Below are 12,734 nucleotides of genomic sequence, written 5' to 3' on the forward strand. Positions count from 1 at the left end.
CGACCAGGTCAGTTGTAGCCTCTGAGGGAGAAGACCTCCTCGCAGAGCCCCTGCTCCACAATCCAGCCTTGTGTGTGCAGGTGGCGGAATCTCCCTCGGTGCGCCGGAGGCTGATCTTGGCAGAAACCACCATGGTCGGAGACCTCCTGGACTACGATAGGGGGGATTGGATGGACCCCCAGGCCTTGCTCAGCCCATGGGGCTCTCCACTCCTCGAACTTCCCTGTGCCTACTCCAGGAGGTGAAGGCAGCCTTGCCACGACCCGCTCTCGATTTCCTGCAGCGGTCCATGTGAGAGGGTACGCCCCGCTCCTCCCTTCCTGGAAAGCCTCCATCCCTTATTATTGGGCCCCTGTTCCGCGGGCCCCCCCCCCAGCCTCCCCATCCTTGGACCCCCAGCCGGTTGCAAAATTTGCAGCCGGTCTGTTTTCAGACCGTGCCAAGACAACATCTGTTCATGCTCGTGCTCCACACCCTGCATTTCCCCACCCTTGTGTCCTGCCCCGATACAAAGTGGCGGGACTATCTAAGACCTGTAGAGGGTGGGGAACCCCGATGGGCCAGCGTCTATTCTGACCTAATTCCACGGCCCATCGGGGACATCAGTTGGTGGCTCCTTCACGGAGCCGTGAGCATGGGCATGTACTTAGCGTGATTTACCCCCATCCCAGACACCTGCCCCTTCTGCTGCATGAGGGAGAACCTGGTGCATGCCTACCTTGAATGCGCCAGGTTGCAGCCCCTATTCTGGCTCCTCCAGAACCTCTTATTGAGGTTCTGGCTGTACTTCTCCCCTCACCTTTTCCTGTATGCACTCCCTATCCGTGGCCCCACAAAGTCGCGAGACCTCCTCGTCAACCTGCTCCTGGCCCTCGCAAAGACTACCATCTACAATACCAGGAGCAAGATGTTGGACGAGGGGGTTCTCTGCGACTGTGGGGCCTATTTCCGTTCCTTCCTTGTTTCACGAATCCGGGCAGAGTTCCTCTGGGCGGCATCCACTGGCTCCTTCGATAGCTTTGAGGAGCAGTGGGCACTGTCCGGGGTTCTCTGCTCGGTGTCCCCATCCGGTTCCCTAGTTATAAACCTCTAGCCTGCACTCCTTGCCCTTTTTGTCATTATTTGTCCCCAGTAATTAGTTGAGCACGGGTTCAGTTGTCCCTCCCGCAAGGCTGGGGGAGGTGCTTTTAGAAAGTGGGCGGGCTTCGCCCACCCACTCTCCTGTGTCTTCAAATAGGCCCGCTGCAGAGAAGGAGGAGAGGAAGCAGGGTGTAGGGGCCACTTTCTTCCTTCTCCCCCCTACCCTGTTCCTGGTCCTGCTGCCTGCACCAGCTGGAGCCCTTCCTACCCCACCGAGCCTGCTGAAACCTCAACGCTGCTGGGCTGCTCTCCCCGGACGACGTTGCCGCCGCTGCTGCCTACCACCACCACCAGCGGCTCCTGTTGCCTGACGGGGGTGGGAGGGCCTGACGGCTGCCTCCGCTCCCCTCCTCCGCTCCAGAGAAAGAGGAGGACCCCACCAGCACCCACCACCCAGGGCCTTCCCCCACTGATTGCTGCCTACCCACTACTGCTGCAGCGCCCCGCTGAGGGGGAGAAGAGAGATTACCATCAAGAACTGTGGAGGGGGTTTGTTTAGAAGACTTGAGTTTTTTTTCATCTGCTCCAGGGGTGGTGGTGAACTGAGCTATTAAAAGTGGGGCTGGAGGAGAGGCTCAGAGCACTCCCCCAGTCACTCCTCCCTGAAACCAGTGCCTTCCCTCTCTCCCGCCCTCTCGCTCACGGACTCCCTGCCTGTTGTTTGGTGCAGAGGAGCAGTTAACCCTTGCTCCCCCTTCCTGTCATTTGTGTCTCCTTCCTCACATGATGGAGGAAACCCCTGTCCCTGTTGATCCTACGGTCCCACCGGGACCAAAGAATGCCGCGGCTGACCTCCTGACCCCAGGCCCAAGCTCCGCTGCTGCCACAGCCGATGCTCCCTCACATTTGAGAGCAGCCTCCACCTTGGCCGGGAAAAAGGGCTGGGGGAAGAAAGGGCAAAGGCCCGGCCCTGGAGGCTAAACCTCCCACGGCCGAGGTCACCCTGCCCCCTGTAGCCCCATCATCTGCTGCAGCCCCTTCTTCCCCTGCTGTTCCCCCCACCAGCTCTGGGGGTGATTTAACCACAGCCCCCAGAGTGTACGCCCAGGTGGCCGCTGCAGCCCCCCCACCTGCCGTGTCATCTGCCCCGACTGCCACCTCCAGCTCCATTCCTGGTGGCTGGGGCCCCTTTCCCACCATGACCAGGAGGCACGGCGTCCACTGCCTCCTGGTCGCCACCTCGCCCCCCGTGGAAACTTATGTGGGGGTGTTGGCGAAGGGGTTGGGGGCCTCGGCTGTGGTGGCGGCCTCCAAGATGTATGGCCAGGCGGTGTTCTTCCTTGCCTCAGAGGCCGCCGCCCAGGAGGCGGTGGAGAGGGGCCTGGAGGTGGGGGGCGTGCACGTGCCCCTTGAACTGTTGGAGGACCTGAATGTACGGGTGGTTCTCACCTCTGTCCCGCTCTTCCTCCCCAATGCTACCCTGTTGCCTTCCCTCTCCACCCTGGGGAAGCCTATTTCCATCATCAGCCCTCTCCCATTGGGCTGTAAGGACCCCGCCCTCCGTCACCTTTTATCGTTCCGCCGGCAGGTGGAACTGCAAATGCCGCTGGCGGTGCGTGGCGGGGTGGCGCTAGAGGGGTCCTACCAGGGGGCCCTCTACTGGGTTTACTATTCAACGGGTGAGGCCCGGTGCTTCCTCTGCCAGGCGATTGGGCACGTTCGGAGGGACTGCCCCTTGGCCCGGTTGGGGGAGGTGTCTGGATCCCCCGGGGCCCAGGAGGGCGCTGGCCCTACCACCGCTGGCCCCCCTGGTAGTCTGGCATCCGTGGCTGCCCCTCCTCCAACCGACGGCTTGGCTCGGGAGCTGGAGGTGCCCCCTCTGGTGTGCCTGAGTGAGCAGGTGGGCCCCGCCTCCATTCTATCTGTCTCTGCGGGGTCCGAGGAGGAGAGGGTGGCGTGGTCGCTGCCGGACGAGGAAGAGGGCTCCCCCCAGGTGGAGGTTTCCTTACCCTCCTCTCTCCCTCCTGTGCCTCAACACCCACCCCAAAAACCAGCTGTGCCCCCTGGCCTTGCCCTTGCTGACCAGCCTTCCACCTCCACCTCGGAGGGCTGGACGCTCGTCGAGGGAAAGTGCAGAGCCCACCGTTCACAGGCTCAATCTTCCCCCTCCGATGAGGAAGGTGGGAAGGCCCCCCTCCATAAGATTCCGAGGGGGGCCAGCGCTGTCGAGATTGCCCCCGGCGAGCATCAGCAGGAGGCGCTGGCCGAAGAAGCCGTGGCAGTGAGGGGGGACGACACCATCCCCCCGTGGAGCCAATCCATGAGGAGGCCTCCGGTGGAGCTCCCCCGGCCCTGGTATCAACTGCATTCCCTGCAGCTACCGCCAAGGTAATTGTGTCCTTGGAGGCCGGCGGGGAAGGCTCCGGGGTCGAGGGGATGGAATTGAGCTCCATATTCAAGGAGATCGAGGCCCTGGGTCTGACCCCGCTCACCCAGGGGGAGGACGACCCTCTGCCAGTGGGCCTTGGTCTGGGCGGCGACTCTGTGGTGCCGCCCCCTCCTGTCCCTAATCCTAGCCCTAATCCTGACCCCATGTCCCAGGTGGCTCCATCCTTACACTAGGGGCACCCCTACTGTTATATATTGGCCCGGCCGACTTGGGCGCCGAAGCCTCTGAGCCCTCGGGTGCTGAGCGGCCGGGTCTCGAGCTTGGGGGCGCCCCCTTTCCAGCGAACGAGCCAGGGCGGTCATCTTCCCTTCCCATTGAGGGCCCAGCAGAGAACACCATTAAGGCTGACGCCATGGTGACAACTTCTGTCTTTCCATCGGCGCCTGACGTCGGCGCGGGCCCCCTCCCTCTCATTGCCCTCCTGGGTCCCATTCGGGAGGAGCCGCAGCCTGGTGGCACAAATCTGGGGGATTCTCCCCTAGACCACGCCCCAATTTCTGGTCCCCTTCCCTGTCCCGAACCCCCCCTCACTCCTGCACATGCCCTTGGCCCCGACCCTACCCTTTACGAACCCATATCGAGTCCCGAGTCCTCCCCTGTCCCTGATAGTTCTCTTACTGTCACTGCCCCCCCTCTTCCCGCCCTCGCCCTACCATCCAGCCGTGAGCCCGCCCCTCCTTCCACCTCTACTGTGTTGCCTGTCCTGCCTTCACCGTCCTCCCAAACTGCCGTTATTGCCACCCCACGGGGGCCATCTTGTTTCCATTGACAGTAAGCGGCCCTCATGGGGTGGTATTTGTGTCCCCGGTCCCTAGTTCCCTAGGGGCTGCCTTGTTCCCTCACCAGGATTGGGGGCAGGCAGTGTGGTGCTGTCGCTCTTGGTGCCGCGCCAGAGCTCAGACCCCGATTTGCCCGCCTCTGTGGCCCGTGAGGTCTTTCGGGGGGCCCAGACGGAGGAAATTCTGCCAATTCTTCATGGATACGCGTGGGGCTAAGGGAAAGGTGGCGCGGGCCCGGACCAGGTCACCTTTTACCGGCAGGCAGCCACCTTCCTCGGCACTCTGGATCTTTGCGAGTGCCTGGTCCTGGGCGGGGATTTCAACACCACTCTCGATGACAGGGACCGTGTAGGACTCGCGAACTGCCAGGCCGCGGCAGACGTCCTCAGGGAGATCGTGGACCATCACTCCCTGGTGGATGTCTGGCGAGACCACCACCCGGACGAAAGTACCACCTTTACTTACGTCCAGGTGGGGAACGAGTGGTCGAGCCACTCCTGGTTGGATCGCATCTACCTCTCCCGGTTCCATCTGACGCGAGCCCACTCCTCCAGCATCCAGCTGGCCCCGTTCACGGACCACCATCTGGTGGCCGTGAAAGCCTCTCTGACTTCGGAGAGGCTGGGGCCGGCCTATTGGCACTTTAATAATAGCTTGCTGGAGGACGTGGGCTTCATGGCGTCCTTCCGGGAGTTCTGGCAGGCCTGGCGGGGGCAGCGGCCCGCCTTTCCCTTGGCGCGGCGATGGTGGGACGTGGGGAAGGTGCGTGCCCGGCTCCTCTGCCACGACTACTCCCGGGGCGCCAGCCAACGGAGGGATGCAGCAATAGAGCAGTTGGAACGGGAGGTCTTGAAGCTTGAGAGGCGCCTGGCATCCGCTCCTGAGGATCCACCCCTCCGCGAGGCATACCGGGAGAAGCGGGAGGAGTTCCGGGCCCTGAAAGATCACAGGGCCCGGGGCGCCTTTGTTCGATCTCGCATCCAGCTCCTTCGGGAGATGGATCGCGGCTCCTGCTTCTTCTATGCCCTGGAGAAAAGGAGGGGAGCTAAAAAGCACATCACCTGCCTCCTGGCAGAGGACGGCACCTCCCTGACGGATCCGGTGGAGATGCGTGGAAGGGCCAGGGCCTTCTACGCCATTTTGTTCTCCCCGGATCTGACCGAAGCCAACGCCTGCAAGGCGCTCTGGACCAAGCTCCCGACTGTCAGTGCGGGTGACCAAGACCGGCAGGAGCTGCCTCTCACTCTGGCCGAGTTCTCGGAAACTCTCCGTCTCATGCCCAACAATAAAACCCCAGGCATGGACGGGCTGACCGTGGAGTTCTACCGCGTGTTCTGGGTGCTCGCCTTATTGCCGAAGAAGGGGGACCTCCGCGACCTACGGAACTGGCGTCCCGTCTCGCTCCTCAGCACGGACTACAAGGTCATAGCAAAAGCCATCTCGCTACGACTGCGGTCCATGCTGGCGGACGTGATGCATCCCGACCAGACCCACACCATCCCGGGCCACAGTATTTTTGATAACCTGTATTTGGTCCAGGATCTCTTAAGAGTTCGGGTGTAGGGACAGCTTGTCGTTCGCCTTCTCCTGGTCCAGGGACAGGAGGGCGTTTGACAAGATGGATCACTGGTCTCTCCTGTGCACCCTGCAGGCCTTTGGCTTCGGGCCCCATTTTGTGGGCTTTCTCCGGCTACTGTACGCCCTCGTGGAATGCTTGGTCAGGCTCAACTGGACCCTGACTGAGCCGGTCAGCTTCGGGCGGGGAGTACGTCAGGGGTGTCCGCTGTTGGGCCAGCTGTACACTCTGGTGATCAAGTCCTTCCTCTGTCTCCTCCGTAGGAGGTTGGGGTTGGTGCTTCGGGAGCCGGAGCTGTGGCTGGTCCTGTCGGCGTACGCCGATGACGTGCTCCTTGTGGTCCAGGACCCGGGTGACCTGGTGCGGGTGGAGGCCTGCCAAGCCGTCTACTCGGCAGCCTCCTCTGCCCGGGTCAACTGGGTCAAGAGCTCTGGTGGTCGGGGACAGGTGGCGGGCCGGCTCCCTCCCAGCCGCACTTCAGGCCATCAGGTGGAGCGCAGGTCCGCTGCTCTATCTGGGCGTCTATCTGCCATGCATCCCTCTCCGCCGGAGAACTGGCAGGGTTTGGAGGCCAGGGTGGCTGAGTAGCTGCGGAGATGGGCAGGACTGCTCCGGTGTCTCTCCCTTTGCGGGAGGGCACTGGTGCTAAATCAGCTGGTCCTGTCCATGCTCTGGCACCGGCTCAACACCCTGCGCCTGGCCCCGGAGGTCCTGGCCAAGCTCCAGAGGACAGCCCTGGAGTTCCTTTGGCCAGGACTGCACTGGGTCTCTGCAGGGGTCCTGTCTCTCCCCCTGGAGGAGGGGGGGCCACGGCCTGCTCTGCGTGTGCAGCCAGGTCCGGGCCTTCCGCCTCCAGGCCCTGCAGAGACTCCTCTTTAGTGCAGGTAGTCCGGCATGGAGCATTTTGGGGTGCGCCTTCCTCCGCCGCCTTCAAGGGCTCCGATACGACCGTCAGCTCTTTTTTATCACCCGAGGGGTCTTCCGCGAGACCTCTCAGAGCTGCCGGAATTCTACCAGGACCTCCTCCAGACCTGGAAGCTCTTTTCGGCAACCAGGTCCGTTTTGACCACCGAGGGAGCAGACCTCCTCGCGGAGCCCCTGCTCCACAATCCAGCCTTGTGTGTGCAGGTGGCGGAGTCACCCTGCCCCTCCCTTCCTGCAAAGCCTCCATCCCTTTTTATTGGGCCCCTGTTCCGCGGGCCCCCTCGGCCTTCCCACCCCTGGACTCCCAGCAGGCTGCAAAATCTGCAGCTGGTCTGCTTTTGGACCGCACCTAGGGAACAGCTGTACACGCTTGTGCTTCACTCTCTGCATTTCCTCACCCTCGTGTCTCACCCCGATTACAAGTGGCAGGACTATCTAAGATCCGTTGAGGATGGGGGACCCTGATGGGGTAGTGTGTATTCCACCTTAGTTCCACAGCCCATCGGGGACATTAGTTGGCAGCTCCTTCATGGGGCTGTGAGCATGGGCGTGTACCTGGTGCGGTTCACCCCCATCCCGGAAGTCTGTCCCTTTTGCAGTGTGAGGGAAAACCTGCTGCATGCATACCTCGAATGTGCCAGGTTCCAGCCCCTATTCCAGCTCCTCAGAACACTTAGGGTATGTCTACACTACCCCGCTAGTTCGAACTGGGGGGGGGGTAATGTAGTCATACGGAGTTGCAAATGAAGCCTGGGACTTGAATTTCCCGGGCTTCATTTGCATAAAGCCGGCCGGCACCATTTTTAAATGCCGGCTAGGTCGGACCGTGTGCCATGCGGCTACACGCGGCACGGACTAGCTAGTTCGGATTAGGCTTCCTATCCGAACTAGCTGTATGCCTCGTGGAATGAGGTGTACAGCTAGTTCGGCTTAGGAAGCCTAATCCGAACTAGCTAGTCCGTGCTGCGTGTAGCCGTGCGACACGGGGCCCGACCTAGCTGGCTGGGGGAACTAGGGGGGTAGTGTATACATACCCTTATTGAGGTTCTGGCTGCACTTTTCCCATCGCCTTTTCATTTATGCACACCCTATCCGTGGCCCCACAAAGTCGCGAGACCTCCTCGTCAACCTACTCCTAGCCTTAGCAAAAGCCACCATCTACAACACGAGGAGTAGGATGCTGGACGAGGGGGTTCTCTGCTACTGTGGGGCCTACTTCCGTTCCTCCCTTGTGTCACGTATCTGGGCAGAGTTCCTCTGGGCGGCGACAACTGGCTCCATCAATAGCTTTGAGGAGCAGTGGGCATTGTCCGGAGTTCTCTGCATGGTGTCCCCATTTGGTTCCCTTATTTTGAACCTGTGACCCGCACTCCTTGGTATTTTTGTCATTATTTGTCCCCTGTAATCAGTTGGACATGGGTCCAGTTGTCCCTCCCATAAGGCTGGGGAGGGGCTTTTAGAACCTTCCCATGGTTTCAAATAGACCTCACTATACCCTGCTTCATTTGTACTTTTGATTTATCTAATTTACATCCCTCTTTTGACAGAGGGATGTAGTTTAGACATAGCGTAACAGGGGGTATGTCTACACTACAGCGCTAATTCGAACTAACTTAGTTCGAATTAGTTAATTAGAACTAAGCTAATTCGAACTAACGCATCTAGAACTAAAAACTAATTCGAATTAGCGTTTTGCTAATTCGAACTAGCGCGTCCACATTAAGTGGACCCTGAAGCGGGGTTAAGGATGGCCGGAAGCAGTGCCAGTAGGGCATCAGAGGAGGACTTAGAGAGTGGAGATGCTGTCTCAGGCTAGCCGAGGGCTGTGCTTAAAGGGTCCTGACCCCCACCCCGGACAGACAGTTCTCAGGGTGCCCTGTTTGCAAAGCAGTCCTGGCTTGGAGTGCCCTGAGTGCCCACACTGGGCACATCACAGCACTCGGCCATCAGCCTGGCTGCACTTGCCGCAGGCTGCCATCTGGGGAGAGGGGGCAATTGGGGGGCTGCAGGAGAGCTTCCACCCCCAGAAGCCCGCAGAGCCAGCCCAGTCCTCCCCATCGGGGGCTCGTATCCCATTCCTCCCTCACCTCCTTCCACTTACCCTTCCCTAGCCCCTCTTCTTGATGTACAAAATAAAGGACAATTGTGTTCAAAAATGGAATCTGTCTTTATTGAACAAAACTGGGGGAGACTGGGAAAAGGAGGTGGGAGAGCGGAGGGCAACTAAAATGATCAGGGGTTGGGAACAGGTCCCATATGAAGAGAGGCTAAAGAGACTGGGACTTTTCAGCTTAGAAAAGAGGAGACAGAGGGGGGACAGGATAGAGGTCTCTAAAAGCAGGAGTTGGGTGGAGAGGGTGCATACAGAAAAGTTCTTCATTAGTTCCCATAAAGAAGGACTAGAGGACACCAAAGGAAAGGAATGGGTAGCAGGCTTCAAACTAGTAACAGAAAGTTGTTCTTCACAAAGCAAATAGTCAACCTGTGGAACTCCTTGCTGCAGGAGGCTGTGAAGGCTACAACTGGAACAGAGTTTAAAGGGACATGAGATCAAGTGATGGAGGTTGGGTCCATGGAGTGCTATTAGCCAGGGGGTAGGAGTGGTGTCCCTGCCCATGGTTTGTGGAAGGCTGGAGAGGGATGGCATGAGACAAATGGCTTGGTCACTGTCTTCGGTCAATCCCCTCCAGGGTCCCTACGGTTGGCCGCTGTCGGCAGACAGGCTACTGGGCTAGATGGACCTTTGGTCTGACCCAGGACGGCCATTGTAAGCTCAGGGCTCAGGGTCGGGGGTCTCAGTGGACCCCCTTGATTTTCATGCACACCTGCTCCTGGGTGGCCAGGCTGGCAGCTCTCCTGCCCTAGCCGGCCACTTTCCTGTGCCTAGTGCGGAGATTGTGGACGAGGTCCACGATGTCCACACTAGCCCAGGCGGGTGCCCGCCTCTTGCAGTCCCGGGCAAGCTCCCAGGAGCCGCCAGCCTCGGGTGGGTAGCTGGGTGCTGGCAGGCTTGCACCTGGCATGGACACCGTAGCCAGCCCGTGCCCCTTTAAGGGGTCCGGGGCCGGGAGGGGGGGCATACGAGTTTCCCTGGTGTTGGCCAGAGTGGCCACCAGGGAAAGCTGGGGAGGGCTAGCCTCCCACTAGTTCGAATTAAGGGGCTACACAGCCCTTAATTCGAACTTGTAAGTTCGAACTAGGCTTAATACTCGTGGAATGAGGATTACCTAGTTCGAACTAAGTGCTCCGTTAGTTCGAATTAAATTCGAACTAACGGAGCGCTAGTGTAGTGCCTATCAAAGTTAGTTCGAACTAACTTTGTAGTGTAGACATACCCAGGGTAACTGACAGCAGCAGGACATTGTCATCCGCAATGACAGCCAGTAGGAGAAGGGGATGGAGACCACACTTTGCTGCTGAGGTTCACAACTACTTGCAGACAGCTGAGGAAAGGTGACACTTGAGAGTCTTGGACTGGGGTCTGGACAAGAGTGCATTCCATTGGGCACAGACTTTTTTGCTCATTCCTTGCAAGTGTGGCACCCTTCAACCTATCTTGTCCCTGTTCCCTACCTTTGGCTCTCATCCCACTCTAATTCTCCTCATCTACCTAAGCTCACACTCCACTCCTCAAGCTTCTCATCCTAGTCCCATCTCTTCACATGGCAAATCCTATGATCAACCCTTAGAGCTCCGATCCCAGTTTCACTATCATTCTCCCCCACCTCAGCTCCTTGTTCCCAGTCTCCTTGCCCAGCCAATTCCACACCCCAAATCAAGTTTTTCTCCCACCCACCCTGCTAGTTTTCAGTTTGAACCTTCCACCAGACTCGTCTCAATTTGTTCCCCGTCTTTCCTGTCCCACAGCCATCCTCTCTGAATTCAAACCAGGCAGCTTCTTCCTCCATCTTCATTTAGAACACTGGAGAAACAGGCTCTTTGATCAGTGCTGGTACTTGCAGCCCAGAGCTCCAACTTTAGGGCAAGTTCTGCTGAGCCCCAGACTGAAAGGCTCAGTAGATATGGAAACTTCAGTACATCTAGCTGCAAAGTTCTAGTAGGTCTGAGAGACTCAGCATGTACAAACTGCAATTTTTCATAGGCTTATACCTTGGCTACAATGCAGGTAGATTTGTAGAGCCTGAAATCCATTGGTATCCACATCCATGCATGTGTGTATGCATGGCTCTTTTTTGCCATTACAACATTTATCTGCATCAGTATGTAGAATTAGAGGCGTGAAAGATTAACCGGTATACATCACCCTTAACTGTTAACCAATGGAGTCATTCAGAGCAGCCGTAGAATCTGCAGTAGAATCTGCAGCGTATTCGTGTGTCTCCAGCCAATTCAGAATGGAACAGCCCTTCCCCCTTTAATTGTTAACCAATTAAATGAGATTTTACATTCCTATTTAGAACCCTGCAAATCTGCAGATATCTGCTTTATATCTATGGGTATCCACATCCACAGATATGAATGCAGATTTCCACAGCTCATTTTTACAGATACAGTTGTGGATATAAATTTTGTATCCATGCATAGGTCTACATATTTGCTCAGGAAGGCAAGAGGCACACCCCTGATAAAATGGCTAGCCTGTCCCAAATTTCAAAACACTGATCCGAAGGATGGAGGCACTGAAGCTTCTCAAAGGAAAGGTCACCAGAGTTGGTATTAACACAAGCAAGATGAATTTTTCTTGGAAACAGCAGAACCCTTTTGGCTGAAATTCCCAGCCCCCAAAACAATGAACACCCACCCTAAGGCAGACACCCACCATAGAAAAGCTGGTAAAGCAAGATAATTTGTTCTCATATAAGTGAAATAAAGTGGAAGGGTACGTCTACACTACAGCGCTAGTTCGAACTAACTTAGTTCGAATTAGTTAATTCGAACTAAGCTAGTTCGAACTAACGCATCTAGAACTAAAAACTAGTTCGAACTAGCGTTTTGCTAGTTCGAACTAGTAAGTCCACATTGAGTGGACTCTGAACAGGGCTTAAGGATGGCCGGAAGCAGTGTCGGCAGGGCATAAAAGGAGGACTTAGAGCATGGAGATGCTGTCTCAGGCTAGCCGAGGGCTGCGCTTAAAGGGTCCCGACCCCCACCCCGGACACACAGTTCTAAGGGGTGCCCCGCTTGCAAAGAAGTTCTGGCTTGGAGTGCCCTGAGTGCCCACACTGGGCACATCACACCACTCGGCCATCAGCCCGGCTGCACTTGCCGCAGGCTGCCATCTGGGGAGAGGGAGTAATTGGGGGGCTGCAGGAGAGCTTCCACCCCCAGAAGCCCGCAGAGCCAGCCCAGTCCTCCCCATCGGGGGCTCGTACCCCATTCCTCCCTCACCTCCTTCCACTTACCCTTCCCTAGCCCCCCTTCTTATTGATGTACAAAATAAAGATAACGTTTCTTCCAACATTGACTCTGTCTTTATTGAAAAAAACTGGGGGAGACTGGGAAAAGGAGGTGGGAGAGGGGAAGAGAGAGGCTGGGAGAGGGGAGGGCAACTAACATGATCAGGGGTTGGGAACAGGTCCCAGATGAAGAAAGGCTACAGAGACTGGGACTGTTCAGCTTAGAAAAGAGGAGACGGAGAGGGGACAGGATAGAGGTCTCTAAAAGCAGGGGTTGGGTGGAGAGGGTGCATTCAGAAAAGTTCTTCCTGAGTTCCCATAAAGAAGGACTAGAGGACACCAAAGGAAAGGAATGGGTAGCAGGCTTGAAACTAGTAAGAGAAAGTTGTTGTTCTTGACAAAGCAAATAGTTAACCTGTGGAACTCCTTGCTGCAGGAGGCTGTGAAGGCTACAACTAGAACAGAGTTGAAAGGGAAGTGAGATAAAGTCATGGAGGTTGGGGCCATGGAGTCCTATTAGCCAGAGGGTAGGAGTGGTGTCCCTGCCCAAAGTTTGTGGAAGGCTGGAG

The sequence above is a fragment of the Pelodiscus sinensis genome, chromosome Z (assembly GCF_052426305.1).
Source record: "Pelodiscus sinensis isolate ZL-2025 chromosome Z, ASM5242630v1, whole genome shotgun sequence".
Lineage (NCBI taxonomy): Eukaryota > Metazoa > Chordata > Testudines > Trionychidae > Pelodiscus > Pelodiscus sinensis.